Here is a 13223-nt window from a genome sequence, read left to right as displayed (position 1 = left end):
GATCCCAGTTCCTAGGACCTGTGTGACCGTGAGCACGTATCTTAATTTCTGAGCCTTAGTTTCCTCACCTCTGAAAAGAGGACAATAATATCCACCTCACTAAGGTGGTGTGGGATAGTTGCTATGTTTGTTTTGTTTTTGTTTTTAAGCCTCTAAGACCAGAGGTTTTGTGAGTGCCGGATGACTTCATTTCTAACTCAGGCAAGCAGAAACCGGATATGAAACTGAAGAAGACTGACATCCACATATGGCCTAGGCATGAACAAATTCTGCTTGCTTGCATGCATGCATGGCTAGGATGCTAGCATTTCAAGGAGCCAGCTCCATGAGTTTATAGTCAAACTGGAGAACCATTCTATAGTGATGAGTACAGCACATTTCCACAGACATGCTCAACAGCTCTGCAAAATTCTCTCCCTAGTCTAGAATTCCTGAGTTGGCCAACTCTACACAGTTGTTCTGAATAAAACCCAAAGACTGCCAAGACCAGTCAAGGCCTTTTTTTTTTTTTTTTTTTTTTTTTTTTTTGAGACGTTGTCTCTGTTGCCAGGCTGGAATGCAATGGAGCAATCTCAGTTCATTGCAACTTCCGCCTCCTGGGTTCAAGCAGCTCTCCTGCCTCAGCCTCCTGAGTAGCTGGGATTACAGGCACGCACCACCACGCCCAGCTAATTTTTTTGTATTTTTAGTACAGACGGAGTTTCACCATGTTGGTCAGGCTAGTCTCAAACTCCTGACCTCGTGATCCACCCGCCTTGGCCTCCCAAAGTGCTGGGATTACAGGCGTGAGCCACCATGCCCGGCCCAATGTCTTTCTTTTTAAGGAACATAAAGTAACTCGAAAAACACCCAGAGAATTCATTCTAACATGAAATCAGTCTTGCTAATAAAGTTACTCCCTCTATCAAAATCTATACTCTTCTCAAGATATCTGTCAAAAATTGTAACTGCCGCAGACATACGGAAAAACTGGCCACACAGCAGCATAAACTCCCTCTGGCTAAAAAGTACATCAAAAGTCTTTTCATTTGGCTGAGAGCAGCGGCTCATGCCTATAATTCCCAGCACTTTGGGAGGCTGAGGCAGATGGATCACCTGAGGTTGGGAGTTCAGGACTAGCCTGGTCAACACGGTGAAACCCCGTCTCTACTAAAAATACAAAAATTAGCCCAGCATGGTGGCGCATGCCTGTAGTCCCAGCTACTCGGGAGGCTGAGGCACAAGAGCTGCTTGAACCCTGGAGGCGGAGGCTGCGGTGAGCCAAGATCACGCCACTGCATTCCAGCCTGGGTGACAGAGCAAGACTCCGTCTCAAAACAGAAAGAAAAAAAATCTTTTCATTTAACTTCCAGGTCAGGGTGTCTTTATATCAATTTAATGCCAACCACAATACTAGCTACTGCTCTTCTTTGAAGGGGAACTAAAGAAGGTGGCCTCCAACTGCTTTCTCTTTCCCTGTGCTGCTGCCTCCTTCCAACCTACAAAAAAGGGAAGAGTCTGACATTCAGAATTAACCTTGCAAAGAGATTCTGTTTGCTAGCCCACAGGCATTTTGTTTGTTTGATTTGTTTTTCTGCTGTTGTCACTGCTGTCACCTTCCTGACCAAGAGGCCCACAGACTAGCACTTTTTTAGATTCATTTCTGGCAGTGAGTGGATTTGTAAAGATTGCATTTGTAGTATCTGCTGGGTCCCAAAAGTGTGGAAGGACAAAAGACCATAGCCTTCTCTTAAATTCAGCTCAGAACCAACCCCATGCCTCAGCTGGAAAAATTACTTCCATTAACATTGCTCCCAAATGGAGCCCTTCCACCCTCTGCCCAGCTTCCAGCCCAGGCCCTGAGACCCACACTGCTGTTTGTTTTGGCACCTGCAAGCAGCTTGTTCACAAGCATCCAGACTACAGAGCAAGAGGAGTTTCAGAAGGGCCCTCCAAAAAGGGAGTGGCCTGGGAAGAAAGTGACAGGCAGGGTCTAATGTCCCACAGTAGCTTGTTTTCACTGCCACTTTGGCTTTACCTACCATGGCCAGAAGCTATTCAAACACTCTGCCCAATGCCCAGTCACAGGATCCTATTAAGTCTCTGGAATCAACAGAGTACCTACCCTGGTTCCCAGAAAGCCAAAAGCAAGTGTCAGTTTCTCCCTCTAGGCAGTCTCTAGATGTAAGGGTTCCTTTCACCCCGCCTAGAAGGGCCCCCAACCCTGAAAATAAGAAGCAACACTATGAAAACAAACTACCCATTTCTCAACTGTTCAAAGATTAGACCTTGTACCACCTCCTTGCTGGCTCTCAAAGAGTCCTCATCTAAAAATGGAAATAATAACACAACATGCCTTGCTGTGTCTTCTGAAGACCTCTGAAGGGCTGTGGATATGAACTAAGATAACATACACTTAGCATACTGCCTGGCACATAGTAAGCAATCGATAAATATTACTTAGTATTGATATGATTTTTATTATTCTAAGAATGAGTTTTAGTTATTATTAAAAGAGTAATCTTCCTAAAAGACATATTGTTCCAATCCAAGCCTAAAAGCTCCACAGTCAATTTTCAGTTTCTCATGCAAACACAAGGAACCAGTATGGCAAAAATCCTAAACAATAGATACTCTATAGGTTCTCATTTGGATTTTGAGTACATTATGTAATACACACATATATCCATCTATTCAATAAAGAGCTGTTTGGCACCAACAAATATATAGCACTGAACTAAGTATATGTGTGTATGGTACATGATACATGAATATACACATACATGTACACATATAATTAAAAGATACATTCATATATATATATATCTAGTTAGTACTTCTGAGCACCTACTATAGGCCAGACACTGTATCAGGAGACACTGGAGATACACAGATAACTAAGAGAAGGGCCCTGCCATCCAAAAGCTTATAGTCTAATAGAAGAATTATGATAACAGGTGCTAAGATAAAATTCCCATAGCAATCAGTGGATGCAAAAAGGAGAGAAATATACAGGTGATACTTTCTTAACTGACTTGCCAACTTATGTGACATACTTCAACTACTCTTCAAAATAAACTGGCTAAGTTGCATAGCACACTGGAGGCTGATTGTGTATTACTCACATTTACTCCCACCAGCCAGGTTGGCTGCTTCAGGGTCAGTAGTTAGTTCATAATAGGTATACTTGTTATTTTAATTACATATTAAATTATTATATAAAACAAACCAGTGAAATGTCAGTGTAAAAAAAGATATTCCTATGAAAAAGAGGTTGAATACTTGGAAAAAACTTGAAGGCAAGTTGGTAAAAAAAAAAAATGCTGCTGAATTAGATATGGGCAAGACAATAGTAAAAGGTTGTAGTAGCGGAGCTTAAAAATCTGGAAGAATTCTGTCCTTCATTTCTCAAATGTATTTAAGAACTTGGTTCACTTAAACTGAAACTGGAAAATCACAGATCAAATGTTAAATGTATAATTTATGAAAGAAAGTCAACAGAACTCTACTTGAAGGACCCATACTTTAAGAAAAAGTCCTGGCCCACATAAAAAGATTTGTGAATATGTGTACATTTACTTTTTTTTTTTCCTGAGACAGGGTCTCACTCTGTCGCCCAGGCTGGAGTGCAGTGGTGTGATCTCGGCTCACTGCAACCTTTGCCTCCCAGGTTCAAGTGATTCTCGTGCCTCAGCCTCCCGAGTAGCTGGGATTACGGGCACCTGCCACCTGCCTGGCTAAGTTTTGTATTTAGATGGGGTTCAACATGTTGGCCAGTCTGTCATTTACATATTTTTAAATTAAAATAAAATGCTAACTGGATGATGACATGTGCCTGTAATCCCAGCTACTCAGGAGGCTGAGACTGTAGGATGGTTTGAGCCCAGGAGTTAGAGACCAGCTGGGGCAATAACAGAGAGATCCTGTCTCAAAATAATTAAAATAAATAAAATGCTAGAGAATTGTTTTGTCTTCGTTTTTAAAGACTCTCTGTTTTAACTGACTTTTGGAATTAACTGGCCAATTACTAGTCCAATTGCCCCAAATAAGAAGGTGTTTCCAGTATACCTGCCTATTTCTCAGGTTGATAACAAAATGAGTTATATTCACGTAGCCCAATCCAACCAGGTAGCAGAAAAGGCTGCCCTGGGATTTTATAAAATAGACCTGTTAAATACTTCTCAAGTAGATCAAGTGCAGGTGGAATACTAAATTTTAGCCGTATTTCAAAAGCCTGAGATGCTAATGCCCGTGAACATGAGGTATACACTAACTACTCATGGCCTGAAGCACAGACCAAAAGGTGAAGGATGTCCCAAATACCACCTCAGTTTTGGTCACAGGTCTGGATACAACTTATTGGTTGATCCAAGCAACTGATGTTCCAACTTGACATGCGATGCTATCTCTGGAAAAAACAATGTCACAGGTGTTGAGAAAAGGTACAAGTACCAACTATCAAAAAGGAGTAAGATCCCTTCCCAAGACCCCTTTATAGTCAGTCTAATACCTTTTGGTTTATTTGCCTAGAATGCTGGACTTCTATACCACATAACAAGATTCCACACACTGACAACATCATTAGCTTCTCACCCGTGTTCTGCCATCGAGATGCAGTCGGTCAAGAGAAGCAGCAGAGTCTCACGTCAGGAGAGGTCTGCAGCAGCAGAAAGACAAGTAAAAAGGGAGACTTCAGTGGAATTTGAGTCACCTGACATTAGTCTTAGATATTTAAAATACAGAGAATCCCACTGATGGAGGAGAGAAAAATAACCTTTTTTTTTTTCTTGACAGGCATTGGTATGAGTGAAAGGAAAAGAACTGGGGAAGCCTTTGTATATGGAGAGCTCAGTTTATTTTTATTCTCTGCCAATAGAGGCAAGGTTATTCTATAAGCATCATTTAACTTTCTCACTAGAAACAAAATAGAGTAAGTCGTTAATGCCTCGCACTCTAAACTTCCAACTCCAGAATCACTTGGTTTTTCCCCAAAAATTAAATTGATTTTTACAGAATGGTACCCAAATGTGTGATTTCAAAGGCAGATCCCAAAACTGATGGGATCCTCAATGAGAGGATGAGGAGGCATTCTCAGTTTCAACTTCAACTTATTTTCTTCATTAGGGGTAGGCCTAGATGACTTCAAAAATCCCTCTCCTTCCCAAACTCTATGATTTCAAAGAAACGAAAGGAAATGAGTTTCAACTATAGCTGTCAAATTTTAAGTCAGGTATCAGCGAGAAATTCCTAATTTGAAAGCTGTCAATCAATGAAACAGGTTTCAAAATAGGTTGTGGAATCTTCTTCCCCAGAGACAGTTAAATATAGGCTAGGCAGCCATCTGTCTTGGTGGGATACAGCCCTTCCAGGAGGCCAGCATCAGAACAAAACCCTTCTTCCCTCCCTCCCAGGGAGGCCAAGAATAAGAAGTGATTAAGGGCTATGAAGAATAAAGGAAGGAGACAGCAGCCCAACCAGGCCCAGGTAAAGCTGTGGGCTAGGCGGCTGAGATTTCCTGTAGAAAAGGAAGATACAAGCTGCAAAGAGGAATATACAAGGGGAAAAAGACAGGGAATAACCACAGGGCTGTGAGCTCTTTGAGGAGGGCTGCGCCAATCTGCTTCCCAGCTGCAGCAGCTCAGTTTGGTCCTGGGGACTGGGAGCTCAGCCACAGCTCCTTGGGGAGGGTATTATTCCCCTTCCTAGCTCCCAAACCCATTTATACATGAAGCCTAAGTGGAAAATGGGAACTGTCAAATAAATCCAAGATTTTCCCAGGTGACCAGCAGCATCCATGAAATAGCTCCATAAAGTCTTCCTTTAAAATACATTGTCTTTTTTTGTTCCTTGCCACCTTCCTTGGCCATCTATAATCTTACCCATTTCCTGCAGTTCTTAACATTTCTTTCATTACTGTGGAAAGTTCTCTTGGGGCATAAAAACGAATAAAACCTTCATGGACCTTTGGAAACTTAACTCCAATGGGAAATGGAAGATACGGCATTGCTATGGACTGTCACCTCTGCAAAAGTGGGACTGTCCTGCTTTGCAGACATGAGCAGCTCTCTGTCCCCATCTCTGTATTAACACTTCAGATATACACACTTGGGGCTTTCAACTAAGTCTTTGTTTCTGCTACTGTGTCTCCTGAAGAATACTGGAGTCAGCCATGCAGCACTGTCACATGAGGATTCAGGTACCCAGCTTTGCTGGTAGATAAAACACAGAAAGCCCACTATTTTCTAAGCTCCCCATAGTTCAAGAGGCCCCTGCAGGGGAAAGAAGATGGCAGTAAGGTCAAGGAGTCAACATCAAGGACTTACCAAGCTGAGGTATGCAGCAAAGTAAAGATGGAGGCCAGGGATGGCCACCAGCTGTTAAGAGCTAGACACTGGGGAGTACAGGGCAAAACTAGTGCCTGAGGCTCAGTGCTCTCAAAAAGAATTTTTTTCTGGTTGAGGTTGCCAGCTAAGGAGAAACCTGAAGCTCAAGCATGCAGTCTGGTGATTTTTTTCCCCCTTCAGCAAAGCCAGAAAAATTTGTAGAGATAACTAGAAGAAAATCAATACCATAGGGCCCAAGATTTAAGATGAGCCTTTGCAGAGAAGAAATCTGAGTCTGTTCTGTCCTTGCAGCTGTCTTAGATCAGAGGAGATGGAGCTTTTACTCTAACAGAAGATATCAGACTTATTGAGAAGAACAGGAGATAATGGACAGGAAAGGGCCCTAAAAACTCAAATAGCCCAAAATGAATGAAAGAGATAATCATAATATCACAGGGCTGCTCCCAAACTGGGTGGCTAAATGGGAGCAAATAGAAAAGTAGAGACCACCATTCTGGATCACATCCTGTGGCCACCTGAGGGGCTTAGTGAAGGCACCTATCTTCCATCTTGCTGGTCTGGAGGCAAAGCTGGCTATGAAAAGGAGCAGGCTCCCAACCTGCCTTTGCTGGATGCCACACAGCAACACCGGGGAGCAACTCTGGTCCAGCACCGGGATAAACACTGTGACTCTCCGGAATGTCCCGAACACTACAGTCAAAATCTAGGACTTAGGAACAGTATAATGGGGAATATCTCCCTTTAAAACCTAACTCAGTTACAGAGGGAGGGATCTGTCTAGGACCTGATCTGCTGTGCAAGTTTCTACTATAAAACTTGGGGTTTGCTCATTTTTCAGAACTGGGATCTTCAACACCTTTGGGATTCATTCATCGGATATGGAATTCAGACTGCTTAAAGCCTTGGGGAACTGCAACTAGGCAGCAGAGAGCTAGCTGGTTCCTAAGGAGGAGACTGAGCAGACGATACAGAAGTAGAGCATCCTCTAGAGGTTGCCTAGTCCACCACCGCACCACCTCCTGCTCACTCACACCCCTCCCCCGCAGCAGGCTACCAGGAAGCAAGAGCAGACAGGTGAGCTGGTGTCCTGTTTTTCAAGCTTTCTTGGGAAGGAGAACCCACATAATTTTTCTATAGCCTGGAGCTGGTAAAAGAAGGGAAGGAAGGAACTAACAATGGAGTAACCAACCCACTAACTTCCCATTCACTCTCATAACTCAACATGATGAGGTGGGCTGGTTGCCAGCCAGGACTCTCTCCAGAAGGATATGGCTGAAGGACTGTCAAGTTCGAGTGTGGGACAGTGAAAAGAGCATTGCATTAGACATCAAAAGATAGGGGGACTTGGGGAAGTAAAGAGGAAGATTAAAGCCAAGGAACATAAAGGGACTTTTTCGGGTGATAGAAATGTTCAACCTATTGATTATAATTGTGGCTACACAAGTATAAATACCATTTGTCAAAACTCATTGAACTATAGGTTTCAAATAGTGAATTTTATTGCACACAAATTATACCTGAATAAAGTTGTTTTTAAAAGAAAAAGCATGCATTCTAAATTCTGATCCTGCCCTATTAACTATGTGACCTTGGCCATGTCACTTAGCCTACCTAATGCTTCAGTTTTCTCAAATTTTAAATGGGATTACTAATTTCTGACCTGCTGGCCAGGCGAGATGGCTCACGCCTATAATCCCAGCACTTTGGGAGGCCGAGGCTGGTGGATTACCTGAGATTAGTTTGAGACCAGCCTGGCTAACATGGCAAAACCCCATCTCTAGTAAAAACACAAAAATTAGCTGGGCATGGTGGCGCACACCTGTAATCTCCGCTACTTGGTAGGCTGAGGAAGGAGAATTGCTCGAACCCAGAAGGTGGAGGTTGCAGTGAGCCAAGATCACGCCACTGTACTCCAGCCTGGGCAACAGAATGAGACTCTGTCTCAAAAAATAATAATAATGATAATTTTTGACCTGCTTACCTCACAGGATATTTAGGATCAGATGAGATATGAAATGAGACCCATTTTAAAAAGCATAAAATGCTAAGCAAATAGGAGGTATCGATAATTAGGTTGGTTCCACGATACTTGGGATCTCCCTGGCTATGTATTTTCCAGTGATCTTAAGAAGAGAAGATTCTGTTCTTTTTAACTGATGATGGTTCAAAATCTTTCCGCTGGGAAACCTTGACCTGAGTGTTCTTTCTACTTGCTTCAGACTATCTGCTTGCTCACCTCTCCACTATGTAAACGTAACTTACTGTGGGCACTCAGGCCCGTCTGGCTACTACAGATAAGCACCCCAGCTCGGGAGCACAGACACTGAACACAGCCACCTGACCAGAATGCAGACACCAGGACAGATACCATTCTGAAGCTGTGGACTCTTCCCTTTCTGGGGAAATCAGTGAGTTCATATTTTCTATGTTGCCACAGAGAGCTCTTTCTGGCAAAGCAAACGGAAAGAAAATGCAGAATCTCCTCACCGAAGCACAGAATGGGGAAAAACACCAAAGCCTGGGCAGCTGGGCAGTTAGGTACAAAGCTACTCAGTGAGCAGACTTAACTAAAAGGGATTGTGATGATCTACTCCAACAATTTCATTTTTAAAATTAGGAAACGAGGCTGGGCATAATGGCTTACATCTGTACTCCCAGCACTTTGGGAGGCGGAGGCAAGTGGATTGCTTGAGGCCAGGAGTTCAAGCCAGCCTGGCCAACATGGTGAACCTCTGTCTCTAATAAAAATACAAAAATTATATGAGTGTGGTGACATACACTTGTAATCCCAGCTACTGGGGTGGCTGAGGCACAAAAATCATTTGAACCTGGGAGGCAGAGGTTGCAGTGAGCTGAGATCATGCCATTGCACTCTAGCCTGGGCAACAGAACAAGACTCCGTCTCAAAAAAAATAAATTAGAAAACTAACTATCAGAGAGACCAAGGGTTCAAGGCTAAGCAAAACTGTTAAGTAGGTCCAACTGGAGGTGCTTCAATCTTTTGATTTTAGCCCCATATACCTGCTTACTTCCCCCCAGAGTGCCCTCCCTCACTAGACTGGCATCTAGTAGCCTTAGACCCTTATCAAAATCTTGTAAAGAAACAAATGGAATCTCATACTAAAGTATAAATAAACAGCTAGCCTTTTGAGTGAGATACAATAAAAGAATGTTTTAAAGAGAAAAAGCTACCAGTAGAAGAGATGTCTTCAGTCCATCCACCTCCAGGGGACCTTGACAACAGCCCTAAAATCATATCCAATAGGCGGTTTTGTACCCAGCTGTAGGCAAATAGGGTACCAAAGCTTGAAACTCTTCCAGATTAGTTCAAGTGGGCTTACAAAGAAGTTCAAGTGGACCTGCAGAGTGGTGGGTCTTATCTCCAAGCCCGAGCTGTAAGCAGCAACACTATTCTTTAGAAAGGCATTACACATCTTGCATAAATGAGAATCAGAGCTCCCCATACAATGCTGCCACTGCCACTCTTCCTTGCAAAAGTCCATATGTTAAGAATATCATTCCGGGCTGGGTATGGTGGTTCACGCCTGTAATCCCAACACTTTGGGAGGCCGAGGCAAGTGGATCACAAGGTCAGGAGTTTGAGACCAGCCTGGCCAATATGGTAAAACCCCATCTCTACTAAAAAAAATACAAAAATTAGCCGGGCGTGGTGGCGTGTGCCTATAGTCCCAACTACTTGGGAGACTGAGGCAGGAGAATCGCTTGAACCCGGGAGGTAGAGGGCAGAGGTTGCACTGAGCCAAGATCACGCCACTGCACTCCAGCCTGGGCTCTGTCTCAAAAAAACAAAAAAAAAAAAAAAAAAAAACCGCTCCATGAAAGCACGGACTTGTTCTGTCTTGTTAATAACTCTATCTCTAGCACGAGACCAGAGCCTGGTACATAGTGGGCATACATAATCATGTGTTGAGTACATGAATGAATTAGTGATTGAATGAATGAATTTTTTTAATGCACTGAACCAAATGTCTTTGAAGACAGTACAGGGCCCTCTGGTACCACAGAGGCTGTGTTGTGGGTCATGCCAGCACTCACAAGAAATGCCAACGCTGGCATACACTTCACCAACAGGCAGATATATCTGTAAGATGCAGGGGTAAGTTCAAGTGCTTCCATGAGGCATTTCCATAATTAATTATTAGCATTCACAGGCTAGATACCTATAATGCCAACTTCAGCATCGATCTAAAGGAAACCTATTCATTTAAACTGACAAAAACATGCTGTCGTTTTCATTTCCATTACAAAGCATGCCAATGTAGCAGAAACATTTTGATTGATTGAATGGTTTTCTCTCAATCTGCGTGGCAATTGATCAGTTTACTAAGGGACAAATAGTTCAACAATTCAAGTCAAAAGCAGAGAAACCTTTTTTCTTTACTTATGAGCCATTTAAAATATATAGAAATTATGAATACTTAAAATTCTCTTATGGGAGATCCTAAATAAGGTAAGATGTATGTGTGTGTGTGTGTGTGTGTATGTATATGTATGTGTACATATATATTATCTCTCTCAACACATAACCAGAAGAAATGCTGCAACTGCCTGTGGTAGACTGCTTCCACAACCCAGTAAGTGATGTACCACTTCATCTCCATCAAGACCTTAATTCCTGCCCCTAAATAATAAATGTGGTAACAAAACCGGAAGCACTTTGAGTCTCTAAAAGAAGCTATAGAAATCCTGAAAGAAGAAAATAATAAGTACAAATAGAATCTCTGAGAGGACAAAAAAAAAAATGCGTTGCATAAAAAGAGAGTCAAGGTGTTAATTGCTGAAGAGTCCTTCAGGTTGAAGAAAAGCATCCTTGACTATCCTGTATTCTGCAGCCCCTTCCTTCTTTTCAAGGAACTGCACAGATTATGTCCGCCATTCCTATCAATTTGTTTATTCAGTGGCCTTTTGACAGCCAAACTGCTAGGAGCTGCTCAGGTACAGCACAGTCAAGCAGGCCAGCACAAGTTTCCACCACACCCAGGCTTCAGCTTGGTAGAAAATGAAAATGGTCAAAAGAGTTTTAATGAGTTGTTAATGATTTAAGTACTCACAGTGATATGCTTGCAAGATAAGACAAAAGGAACTTAGGAGCAGTGAAACCAAATCAAACCAATAATACATTCAACAGTTATGAATACAATTACACAACTTCTGCATACATTTAGGAAGCTTCTGAAACAGAATCTGGACGGAAACATCCCAAGGTGTAGCCTGCTGCCTCCACTCAGAAGCCCACCCATACCCTTGCTAACAAAGTATTCTACACTTTTCTTTAAACTCTCCTGGAATTCAATAGGCTTCCTTCATAATTTTATCTTATTGCTCCACAAAAGCTTGGCTTCTAACGTCAACCCTACCTCTCATCTGCTTACTGAGGACAGGACGAAACTTGAGTTGTTCCCTGCAGACAAAAGTACAATGGTCGACACTAAAGATCGGCTATTTGAAGTAAAACTGGTTTTAAGCAGGTTAATAAACCCCAGGCTTACAGGTTCTCGCTCTTGGTATATTTTTCTAACACACCCCAACAAGATAAGAGATTGGAAAATGGCTCCCTTGGCTGGTTGAGAAGGAAAGTAATCTTTTTTTTTTTTTTTTTTTTTTTTTAAAGGCACTGATGGAATTACCCTGCTAGGGAACCAGCATACATATGTCATTCCTTTGTACCGTATTTTTACAAGTATTTGATTTTGTTTACCCTAATTTATCCAACTCGGGAATAAAAAGGAATCTCAGATCTATCAGAAGGACCTCCAATTTCTCATTCTCAGCTTCAAAACAAATTAGTCAGTTTAACATTAGTCAAGACATTTAGGTTGCTGTGAAGTAAGAATGATACTAGGTCATGATTAAGATGGCTCTCCAAACTATCAACAAGACTGTCTAATCACTTGTTATGAACCCAACACTATGTTAAACACCAATGGCAGGTACAAAAGAAGTATGAAATAAAGTTCCTGTCATCCACACCTAACAATCTAAAGGCAGCCTTCAATTAATTTACTGATAGGGTATATTGCATAATAAGTTTTATCAATTTGTTGTTTGAAGTTCAAACACATTTTGCCATAAAAGGCATGCTATCGTGTTTCAGTTCTCGTGCTGGTAGAAAACTGTCTTAGCCTCTAATGTAATTGAGATATCAAGTACTGTATGTGCAAATGAAACACAATATTAAAAACTGGTGTAACATTAGAAATATCTGACATGTAGCTGGCGCTTTGTGCGCTTGAAAGAGTTCTTCATATACATAAACTTCACATCATAGTATATTATTTGATGATACATGGTCGTATTGTCAACTGTTGAAGAAACTGAGGCACAGAAAGCCTAGAAACTTTTCCAGAGTCACACAGCTACTAAGTAGCAGCAGGGCGCTCACGTTGGCCTTCCAACTCTAAATTCCGTTCTCTTTCCACTAGTGTAAAACTGAGTAAGAAGGAGGTGTGAAGTGTTTTGTTTTGCTTTGTTTTTTAAGACTGGTAGTTGAGAAAGAGGAAATTTTATTTGAGAAAGACAGGGAGGTAAGTGAAAACTTTTAGTGATTCAAAAGGAGGCTTAAGGGCACTTTTAGAAGCTTTCAAGGTTGACGAAGCTGGTGTTTATGGCTTTCATTTCACTTGGAGCCTTGTGGCCAGGCTTTTCCTCCTTTCAGGTTTCTCACTGGCTCTTTTCAAGTTCAACTGCCCCGATTAGAGTATGTTTGGTTTGGGATTTAACTCATGAATAGGAATACACCAACAGCAAAGAAGGGTTGGAACAGACTTCCTTGAGGTTACTGAATAAGCACTGGAAAAGAGAAAAGGAATAAGGAAGACAAAAGTACAGATAAGATAAATTGCCTGAGGCAGACTTAACTACACAGCAATCCTTGAAAGG

At 42.0% G+C, this 13223-nt stretch overlaps 1 protein-coding gene across 14 annotated transcripts in view; it reads right to left on the bottom strand.

Annotated features, from left to right (window-relative positions):
• Positions 1–13223, bottom strand: part of SRGAP2 (SLIT-ROBO Rho GTPase activating protein 2) — a 249014-nt gene that overhangs the window by 211438 nt on the left and 24353 nt on the right. The window contains exon 3 of one of the 14 annotated variants that reach the window (XM_065540897.2): positions 4573–4636. The exons of the other annotated variants lie outside the window; for them this stretch is intronic. The gene's annotated coding sequence lies outside the window, so the exon portion shown is untranslated. The remainder of the gene's footprint in view (positions 1–4572; positions 4637–13223) is intronic. 14 annotated transcript variants of the gene reach the window in all.

The sequence above is a fragment of the Macaca fascicularis genome, chromosome 1, assembly GCF_037993035.2.
Source record: "Macaca fascicularis isolate 582-1 chromosome 1, T2T-MFA8v1.1".
Taxonomy (NCBI): domain Eukaryota; kingdom Metazoa; phylum Chordata; class Mammalia; order Primates; family Cercopithecidae; genus Macaca; species Macaca fascicularis.
The sequence above is the reverse complement of the archived record's forward strand: the minus strand, read 5'-3'. Positions and strand labels throughout refer to the sequence as shown.